Source organism: Mustela lutreola, chromosome 15 (assembly GCF_030435805.1).
Source record: "Mustela lutreola isolate mMusLut2 chromosome 15, mMusLut2.pri, whole genome shotgun sequence".
Taxonomy (NCBI): Eukaryota; Metazoa; Chordata; class Mammalia; order Carnivora; family Mustelidae; genus Mustela; species Mustela lutreola.
In genome coordinates this window covers 17,310,025-17,319,866 of record NC_081304.1, presented here as the reverse complement: position 1 = coordinate 17,319,866, position 9,842 = coordinate 17,310,025, and the positions used below count along the sequence as shown (strand labels likewise).

Here is a 9,842-nt window from a genome sequence, read left to right as displayed (position 1 = left end):
CCACCCTGGCCTTTTTACTGTTCCCGAAATGTGCCAGGCTTGTTCCCACTTCAGTTCCCTCTTCCTCATGTGTCCCCATCCAATCTTAGCCCACAAGACAAGTTTGTCAAGGGAACTTCCTTGAACACCTGTGTAAGGTAGTCCCTCCCAACTTTATTTTAGTTCTTTCGATGGCATTATAGCTGGCAAGAAAATGCATTCTTTACAGGTTTACTTTACCCCCAGCACAGAAGCTGCATAAGGACCGGGCCAATGCAGGGTCTGGTCTGGACTGGCCCGGTCCCCACTCCGTCCTAGAGCACAGAACTTGGCCTGTAGATGGTGGTCAGTCATGAATGAATACATGGTATCTCCAGACCAGACCACTTTTCTGGGATGAAATGGAAAAACTAACAAACCATTATTAGCCCGTGGCAAAAGTGCCTGACGTCGGGGCGCCTGGCTGGTTCAGTCGGTGGAACGTGTGACTCTTGATCTCGAGGTTGTGAGTTCAAGCCCCATGTGGGGCATAGAGCTCGCTTAAAAAAAATGTTGTGAGATGAAAATGCCTGATGGAGATTAGGTACAACTGTGGTCTTCCCACTCTGCTGTGTCCTGCGGTGCTGATGACGCAGGAGGGAATTGACAGAGAGTGGCAGATGGAAGACCCTCATAAATGCTTCTCCTTCTTCTTCTTCATTATCCTTGTCCTCTAAGGGTGATCACACTTTAGGGGGCTTGAGAAGTAGAAAAGAATGTGAGGAGGTCGCGTACGGTCTCTAATGGTGACAATGCCCTTGCGTTCCAGGCCGTGCTGTGTGCATAGCATTCAGATCAAGGTACCCATTTTACAGATGAGGATTCTGAGTCCCATAAAGACTGACGGACCTGTTTAAGGTCACAGTAGGACTGCAAGTTCTGTGCTGCACGCTGCTGTACTAGGGCCACTTCCCTAGCTCTCCCTCGGGTCTCTTTAAGAATTAAATGCAGTACCAATCAACTCACCTGACAGTTACCTAGCATTTTTCTGAATAACAGGTGTATTGGGAGAATTCACAGACCATAAGTTTCCCCCTTTTTCAAGCGTACAAGTCAGCACTTTGTCGTACATTCACAGAATTGTGCAACCATCACCATGACCCTACTTTCAGAGAATTGTTCACCCCCGGCCCCCCAAAACCCAGGCCTGTTGGCGACCACTCCCGATCCTCCCTCCCCACCCACAACCCGGCCCAGACCTAGGCAACCACTGCTCTATTTTTTGTCTCTATGAATTTTTCACTTCTGGACATTTCCTGTAAACAGGGTCGTGCGATGTGTGGTGGTTTGTGACCAGCTTCCTTCACTCCGCCGAATATTGTCAAGGCTCGCGCACGCAGCGCTCTGCCTCCGATCGTCATTCCTTTTGACGGCCAAGTGCTATTCCGTGGGGTGGGTAGACCACGTGGTTTGTCCGTTCACCGGTGGGAGGATTGTGGCTTGTCTCCCCCTCCTCACTACTGCGGATAATGCTGCTGCGAACGTTCCTGCACCAGCTTTTGTCCAGACTCATGTTTCCACTCCCTTGGGTAAATCCCCAGGTGTGTTATTTCCGAGCCCTACTGTAACTCCAGGTTAACATTCGGAAGGATTGCCAAAGTGGGTTCCAAAGTGCCTGACTGTGTTATGTTCCTACCAGTAAGGCAGGAGGCTTGTAAGGCATGAAGGATTCCAGCTGCTGTCATTATTACTGTTGAAATAGACGGTCATCTGACTCTCTGTTGAGGCTGGCTTCCCTAAGCAAGGATCCTCCCTGAATTCTGAGGTTCCACGAGGCCAGAACCCCCAACAGGACCCTTATCTCTATTTGATAGTCTCTCCTCTTCACCTCCCTCCGTCCTTTCCTCCTTGCCATAAGCCCTGCCTCACCCCCACAGCTCTGTGACCCCTACAGCCTGTGCCCCCTTGTCACACACAGCGGGGCAGTTGGAGGCCTTAAGGCCCAGAGACTGGGGGGGAGGTGCGGTCTCATGACAACAGCCATGAGCACAGGTGGAATAGAGCAGAGCAGACACGTAACTTACTTCCTGGGGGACTCTTGAACTCGGCAGTGGAAACCTTTGGGGTAGCAGGCCAAGGGTCCCATGGAATTATTGAAAATGTATACCTTTTGGGGGGTGCCTGGGTGGCTCAGTCGGTTAAGCAGCTGCCTTCAGCTCAAGTCATGATCTCAGGGTTTGGGGATCGAGCCCCATGTGGGGCTCCCCACTCAGTAGGGAGTCTGCTTCTCTTTGCCTCTGCCCCTCGCCCCACTACTGCCACTCTCTCTCAAATAAATAAAATTTTAAAAAAGGAAATGTATACCTTTCCTAAAAATTGAAATTACTAAGATTTCCACTGTTAAAAGCTGGGAAATTCATGGACATTTTTGATATTCTGAAGCTGTGTATTTGTTGGCTAGGAGAAGGTGGGGAAATAGAGAAGAATCCATTTCCACGTCTCCTGTCGGGTATCTCAGCAAGGTCCCAGTCATGTCCAAGGCTAAAAAACATGCAGAAATGTTAGCTCTGGGGTGGGTGGGATGGAGAGCCTGTGATTTAGGGAGTCCCTGTCCCTGATAATGGTCTGCTCTGTCTCTGAGGAACTAATGCTGCCTCTTCCAGGAAGTCCTTGGATCCTACTCCTCAAAATAACTTTCTAGAAAATGAGGAGACTCTGTTCAAAGGGCATGCACACCCCCTCTTATTGAACAGACCCCACTCCGGGATGGATTCTAGGTGTGCAGAACTCACTCCCATGATACACACTAGCTGTTTTCCTCTGAAAAGTTCGCGGTGAGAATTCAGGACCCAGCTGAGTGAGTGGAAGAAGTTCATGCGGTGGGAGAAGCCACCCGAGAGACTCTGTGATATCTTATTGCTGCGGAGTCAGTAAAGGAAAACCTACCCAGAGCCTATCCAAGAGAAGCCCTGTGCTAAGTGTCAGTGTGACCTTACCACAAAGTTTCTCAATCCGCTACAAGTCCAAGACATTGATCACTTTGTGGTTCAACTTGCTGGCTCGCAATGACCCTGAGGTTTGGTTGATAGCAGTCCTGTGTGGGCTATTCTGGGTACTAAGTGCCTATGTCCTGTGGGTCTAGATGGTTGCAGGGGTCAACAGCACCAGGGTGGATGGCCCTGGGTTTCTAGGTAAAGGTAGCCCTGGGCTTTTAGATGAAGGAGGCATTGGCTAAATGGTAACCTCTGATCCTAGGCATCACGGACCCTGTTTATGACCCTTGAAGGCAGTAGCTCTAGACTCCCGTAGCTCTGGCTAATTGGGTGCCTCTCAACCTGCGGTGTTAATGACGGGAGCCCCATGGTTCTAGGTGGCCAACGAGTTTATGAGCATTGGCCCGAGCCTGTCAGAGAGGAAGAGAAAAGGAGCTAAGCCAGAATTGCACCCATCCTCCCCTGCCGCCTCCATCCCCGGTTCCGAGGAGTAGCCCCGAGCCTGCACCGTTAAGCCCTGGGCCGCAGCCACCTCTGAGCTAAGTTATCTGGAAGCACTTTGAACGGGACAGGCACAGCACACAAGTTAGTTATTACAAGTCACTGATGGGGCGGGACTGGGGGGATCCCAGCCAGCAGCCTCCACACTGACCGGTGGCTGAACCCAAGCTGGGCTCCCTGCCCTGGAAGCAGGGGGCGATGCCTGGGGACGGGTGGCCTCCTGTCCTCTCAGTCTGGCCCCGTGGGAGCCTCAGGCCACCTCTCAGGGGTCTCTGTGAAGGTGCAGGAAGGGGCCACCACTGAGGACAGTGGGATCCAGCAGGTCTGGGCAGGTCCACTCTGCCGAGGCCGGGCCCTCTCCTGGGTGGCTGGGGCACCCCAGAGCAGGCAGACAAGCACGTCCCAAGCACAGGCCCCTGCCCGGGAGGCCCGGCTAATGACCCCGTGCATTCCGGCCTGCATGGGCTGGGGAATTGGCTGAGGGCAGACCCATTAGCTGGAATTCTCCCAATGCTCACACATCAGAGTGGAGGGGGGGAGAAGTGAAAAGTTGAAAAAGAGCTAATTATCGCTTTTATCAGAGCGGGTGGGTTGATGGGTCCTGCCCCAGGGCAGCTGGGGCTGCATTAAAGATTAAACGCCAGGTAGGGGGGGTGGTGAGCAGGGCTCGTCATTCCACAGGAGGGAGGCCGGCAGGCCGCCCTATGGAAAGCTGGTGGCTGGCGGCAGCCTTAGATCTGTCAGCCGAGCCCTTGGACCCAGCGCCCACCATAGCCACATTCCACCAGGGGACCCCCGCAGCGCCCGACACTTCCGCCCGCTGCTGCGGGGAGGGGAGCTGAGGACCAGCCCATATGCTCCCTCGAGGGACGAGGGGTCGGGGCAAGCCTAATTATCCAATTGGTAGGTTTCCTGGCACCTGTCCTACCTGCGCATAACCCAGTGACCTTATGCGTAGAACCTACTTTGGAATTAGGTGAGTCCGGGTAAGGACTCAAGGTCAGAGAGCCTGATACCTCCCTCTTACCACCCAGCAGGAGCCTAAGGCCCAGAGAAGGGAAGGGACCCACTCAATCACATTGCCAGGTGGTTAATCCCTTGAGGCTGTAAGTCCCTTGAAGGTGTGGGCTGCATTCTCAATGTCTCCTCTTTACACGAAGGGAACTGGAGGGATTAGCTTCGAGTCCTCGAGGCCCCGGGAGACTTCAGTATGCCACTGCCACCCAACGGTGTTTCAGAGACACTAGGTGTTCAGTGAATGTTTGCCATGTGGATGATGGACAGGCAGCATAGAGGAAGCATGCCGGTCATTTGAAGCAGTCTCCAAATCTTGGAAACCAATTCACTGGCCAGGAAGAACGGATGGAGGTGACCATTGTGGTCTTGAGTTACTAGAACAAACAGAAGCAGGAGTCAGAGAGGGTCGCTGATTGCCACAGACAGACTGACTGTAGGCCGATGGCGTCAAGGCAGCCAGCTATGCTCATCTTCATTGTGTGTCTTGACAAAGATGTCCACTAAGACATCTTTGTCTTAGGAGGATGTCCACAGGAGGAGCAGGAGGTCCACTGTCTGGCTCTTCTGAGGACACATAGGCTTACACCTGCCCTTGCTGGGAAGGATGAATTAGCCTCCTTGGTTCTTTCTCTTCTCCTAGCCTCTAGAAGCCAGAGCATTTCCGGTTTGGTTTCTTTAGCCTTCCAAGCTCAACTCAAAATCTGGTGCTGTTCTCGTCTCTCACCATGGTGAATAATAATTTATTCATGTATTCATTATTCAGACCTCCCGATGCTTCTGCCAGCTGGGCAGCCCTTGACCCTCATGGGGAAAAAAAAAAAAAAAAAATTCATTGAAGGAGGAAGGGATGGAAGAAGGAAAGAAGGAAGGAAGAAGGGGCAGGATTTTTGTAGGAACGGAGGCGGATGAGAGCCAGGCCTTAATACCAGGGAGCTCACAGTCCGATCTGGGGGAGAGAAACATGGTTGGATGGGTGCCCACCATTCAGGGTGCTTAGTGTGAACATAAAGGAGAAAACAGTCTGATGGTAGAGGCTCCCAGGTAGACGTGATTCACTCTGGGGAGCAGTGGGAGTCTTTAAGGTGAGTCTTTAAGGTGAGGCCGGAGTAAGGAAGGTGGACCAGGGAGGAGAGCCTTCTCAGTGGGACTGGTATGAGCAGAGCCACAGAAGTGGGGAAATGTGGCCGCATGCAGGGAGAGTAGACTTGGCTTGGCTGGCTGGGGCATGGGACACCCACCTGCACAGGGCCTGGGACACCAGTGTGGGGCCTGGAGCTGGTGGGGAAAGGCGGAGGGGCATACCTGGGGATGACAGCCACGGTTCCAAGCAGGGCTGTGACATGACCAGCCTGGAAGAAATGTAAAGAAGGACTTTGAAACTCTGAGGCCTGGCATTAACTTGCACTATGAAGACAGACCATTCCGGGTGGAGCCAAGAAAGCTCTGGGGTTCCCGAGGCCCTGCAGAGAGTGATCCTCTGACCCTCACGATTAGAGCATGCAAAAGGACCAGGACCAGGTGACAAGGCTAGACTGGACCATGGATGATGACATCGCAGCCCGTAGGCTGTTGGGCTGGGTGATATGGGAGGCATTTCATTTTCTCCAGGACACTCTCTACAAACTGACATCCTCCGCACTGAAAGGGGGGACTGGGGCAGGGGAAGGTTAGAGGAGCCCAGATGAGATCCACCTACTTGGGTACCTGCCGGAAACCTCTCCACTCTCGGGAAGCGGGCGGCATGGCTCGGAACACTGCAGAGGATGGGGTAGACGATGACTCTCCCCTTGGAGAAGTCAGAGCGCGCAGCAGCCGCTCTGCACCCCCGGGCCCCGCAGACCTCCCTGTGAGTTCTGGCTCTCCGTATTCCACCTGCAACCCAGGAAAGCGGCTCACCTCTCTGAGCCTTCGTTTCCTCATCTTCAAAAAGAGATGCTAAGCGTCAGCCTCCCCAGGGAGCTCCTGGGGGTTCAACAAATGAGTAATAGCCACAGAAGGCGCTTTGTAAATGGGAGCGTCTTGCGCAAAAGTTAGACGCAGTGATTAAAACGTGATACCCGAGTCCCAGAGCGGGGAGGACCCAGATGTGGGTTGTCAGGGTTCTGCACCCAGAACCTTTGCCGGGGTCTGGGACTTGCCCGGGAGATCCCCTGAGAACCACAGAGTCCCCCTTCTCTGTCACCCTTCATTAGAGGCTCCGCAAGGGAGACAGACGGACCGGAAACCAAACCTGCTTCCCCCCTTCTTAGTTGTGTGACTGGAGAGCCTACCTCAGGGGGCTGTAACGCAAATTAAGGAAGATGAAGCCTGCCGAGTCCTTGGGGACTCACTGCCAGGCCGTGGGGAGAACGTGCCGAAGTGGTCCTTTGCTTGCGCAGCTCCCCACACTGCACGCAACCCCCTCCCAGCCCCCTGTGCTCACTCTTGTCTCTTCCCGTGGAACCCTGTGGCTGGTGAGACCCCTGGACAGGAGGGCTGATCAGGGCTGAGGAGAGAGGTTTGGCCCTGTGTTTTGGCCAGGAGCCTCCCAAATTCCCCCCAAATCCTGGTAACTCTGGGCCTCCTCTTCGACTGAGTGCCCAAGATGCAGGCCCCAGTGGACTCTGTCTGTTGGAGGACACTGGGCTGAGAGTCTACCCCAGGACCATGAGGTCACAATCCCAAAACAGCCAGTTCCCTGGCTGTTCCCTCCCATAGAGGGCCCCCCAGCCCCCACCCCCTGCCTCCCGCAGCCCCATCTCCGAGACAGGAACCCACCTGGGGAATTCACAGACCCACATTCCTTCTCCCGAAGCTTTCTCCAGCTGGGCAGCCCTTGCCCCTCATGGAGCACTTTAGGCAGAGCTGGGAAACCACAAAAATTTTAAGCTGAGATGAAGGAACGTAATTGGCTCTAATCTGAGCTGACAGGTAGCAGGATTAGCTGGCCGAGGGCCTTGGGAGCGGTGGGCTGATAGGGAGGGAAGGGGACAAAACGGGAGGGGGGCCAGGGACAGAGACACACCGCCAACAGGAAATGAGGCAGGGCCTCGGGGATGGAGGCTTAGGCAGGGCCAAAGTGGTGGTAGGAGAGGGGTAGCCCAGGACCCTGGGTGGGGAGAGTCTTCTAGGAATAGCGGTGATGGTCATGATCATAGCAGCCAACGCTGGTCTAGAGCTGAGTGTGCCAAGAGCAGTTCTGAGAGCCTGGATGAGTGAGCGGACTCCTCACATGGAAGGCTGGGTGGACCTCCTCCGCCCAGGGTCTGGAAGGGAAGAAAATACATGTTCTCGTAACTACCGCATATGCACGGGGGTCTCCTACGTGCCAGGGAGAAGGGGGGCCTGGAACACAGAGGTCAGAGGTCTGAATTAAGCTTTAAGAGTCAGAAATCTGAGGGTCCATCTAGTCAACCCAGGGGCTGGAGACCATGACCACTGACAGCTGGCTGGACCCCACCGAGGCCACGATGAAGCTGTGGGCTTACGTAACTCCTGCTTTCTCCCGACGAGTAGAGAGGGGCCATGGGCCCCAGCACTGCTTCCTCGTGGCTCCCTAGCTCACAGCTTGCCTGGGGTCGGGACTCTTCCCCACTGGCCCTCAGCCACGGGGTCGCATGCTGAGCCCCCTCCCCAGAGCAGAGTCACTTCCTGTCAGGCTAAGACTGTCACACCCCCAGAGACCCTGACTCCAAAGGGAGCACCTCTCAGGGAGCTGTGCGCCCCTACCCCATCCCACGTCCAGATGCAGTGAATGCCAGACCATCCGGCCTCCCTGGAAATCAGATTTTTCCAAAAACGTTGTTGCTGTGGTCATGGGTCCTAAGTCCAGAACACAAATAAGGTTTTCGATGTGCTTAGTGGGCTTTACTGAGTTGGAGGAAATGGTTCTCTTCCTGTTGCAGGGATGGGCTAAGCAGACACGCACAGACAATCAGACACGGGAGCTCTGCTGTAGGGCCCGGAAGAGGCCATGAGGCCGCCTGGGGCTGGGGGCAGTCAAAGCCTGACCATGTGACCTCACGGAGGTGACCTCTTGGAGGTTTTTTAACCTTTGCATGCCTCGGCGTCCTCATCTGTAAAATGGGGGGAGTTATTACAGTCCCTCGTTCCTGATGGGGTGGGGCGAGGCCAAGGAGTTAGGCCACCCTTTGTGCTTGCCATGCTGGTGAGTCCCCGCTGTGCCACACGCAGCCCTGGGCCTGCGGCCCTTCTGAACCTGGGCATGTTCTTGTCTGTGATGTGCAACCAAAGCACCCAGGCAGCCGTCCTCTGCCTCAGAAATCCAGGCTGTTTGGGGCCTGTGTTCGAGGGGAAACGCGGCTAGAGGAGCTGCGCACCCCTCCCCAGAACAAGGCACCCTCAGCTGGGACCTTCTCTTTGTTTCCCCACACCCAGGGCTGGGTGCATGCATATGATAAAAGGCAGCAAATCCCAGGAACGCCCGTTACCAAGAGACTCCAGAGGACCCGGAATATCTCGTAGGGTCTGCAGCCCCATGAAGGCCCCATCCCTCGTCCCGGCCGACGATAATCAGAGGATAATTGTAGCAGTGACTGCTGTGCGTTAAGCATGTCCTGTATGCAAGACCCTTTCTAGAACGACCATCTAAGCCCCCCAGCAACCCTGCACACCCCATAATCTTCCTGCCAGCATCTCCCTTCTCCTTCCCTCCAAACTCCTCACCTCTGAGGCCTCCCTGTGCTGCGGGCTGAAGCTGGGCTTCTCCTCCTCCTCCAAGGAGCCTTCTCTCCCTTCCAGAGGCCAGGTCTGCACTCTGCGTACCCAGCCCCCCCCCCCGTCCCCTCCCCCAGCCATCCCCTAAGCACCCTGCACTCGTCCCTTGTCAACACTCATCACACTTTATTTTTATTCTGTTTTTTATTTTGTTTATTTTCAGGGGTGAGAAATGCATTCCCATGGTTCACAGTCCAGGATAGGGAAAAGCCTCCTAGCTCTCTCCCAGCGCCGTTCCCCAGCCACCGAGTTCAGTCGCCTGGCCTGGGGCGAGCAAGGTTGTCAGTTTCATCATGCTGAGCAGTGATGACTTGTTTATCTGTCTTCTGTCCTTTAGGAGCTGGGACCCTGCCTGCCTCGTTAACTGCTTCATCCCCAAGACCCGGTACAGCGCCTGGCACATACAGGCGTACTGTGATGCAATCTCTCTCTCTCTCTTTACCTTTAGCTACCTATCCCCCTATCTACCTATCAATCATATATCCATCTAGGGCTACCTATATAGAGCTTTCTGTCCTGTTTGTTTGTTTTAATGAATGAGGCCCAGAGAAGAAAGTTAACATGGCTGCTTGGCTCACCTAGAATTCTGTTTATCTGACTTTGAAAGACTCCCTATCCTTTCTTCTTGGACATTTAAGCACCCTTTGGGAAGTGGAT

At 54.4% G+C, this 9,842-nt stretch overlaps 1 long non-coding RNA gene across 1 annotated transcript; it reads right to left on the bottom strand.

Moving 5' to 3' along the window:
- Positions 1 to 223: 223 nt before the first annotated feature.
- Positions 224 to 6,418, bottom strand: LOC131816698 (uncharacterized). The gene is made up of 3 exons (XR_009348145.1): positions 6,166 to 6,418; positions 5,772 to 5,818; positions 224 to 5,270 (listed from the first exon to the last, which is right to left on the bottom strand). It is a non-coding gene; the product is annotated as an uncharacterized LOC131816698 (long non-coding RNA).
- Between the last annotated feature and the right edge of the window lie 3,424 nt (positions 6,419 to 9,842).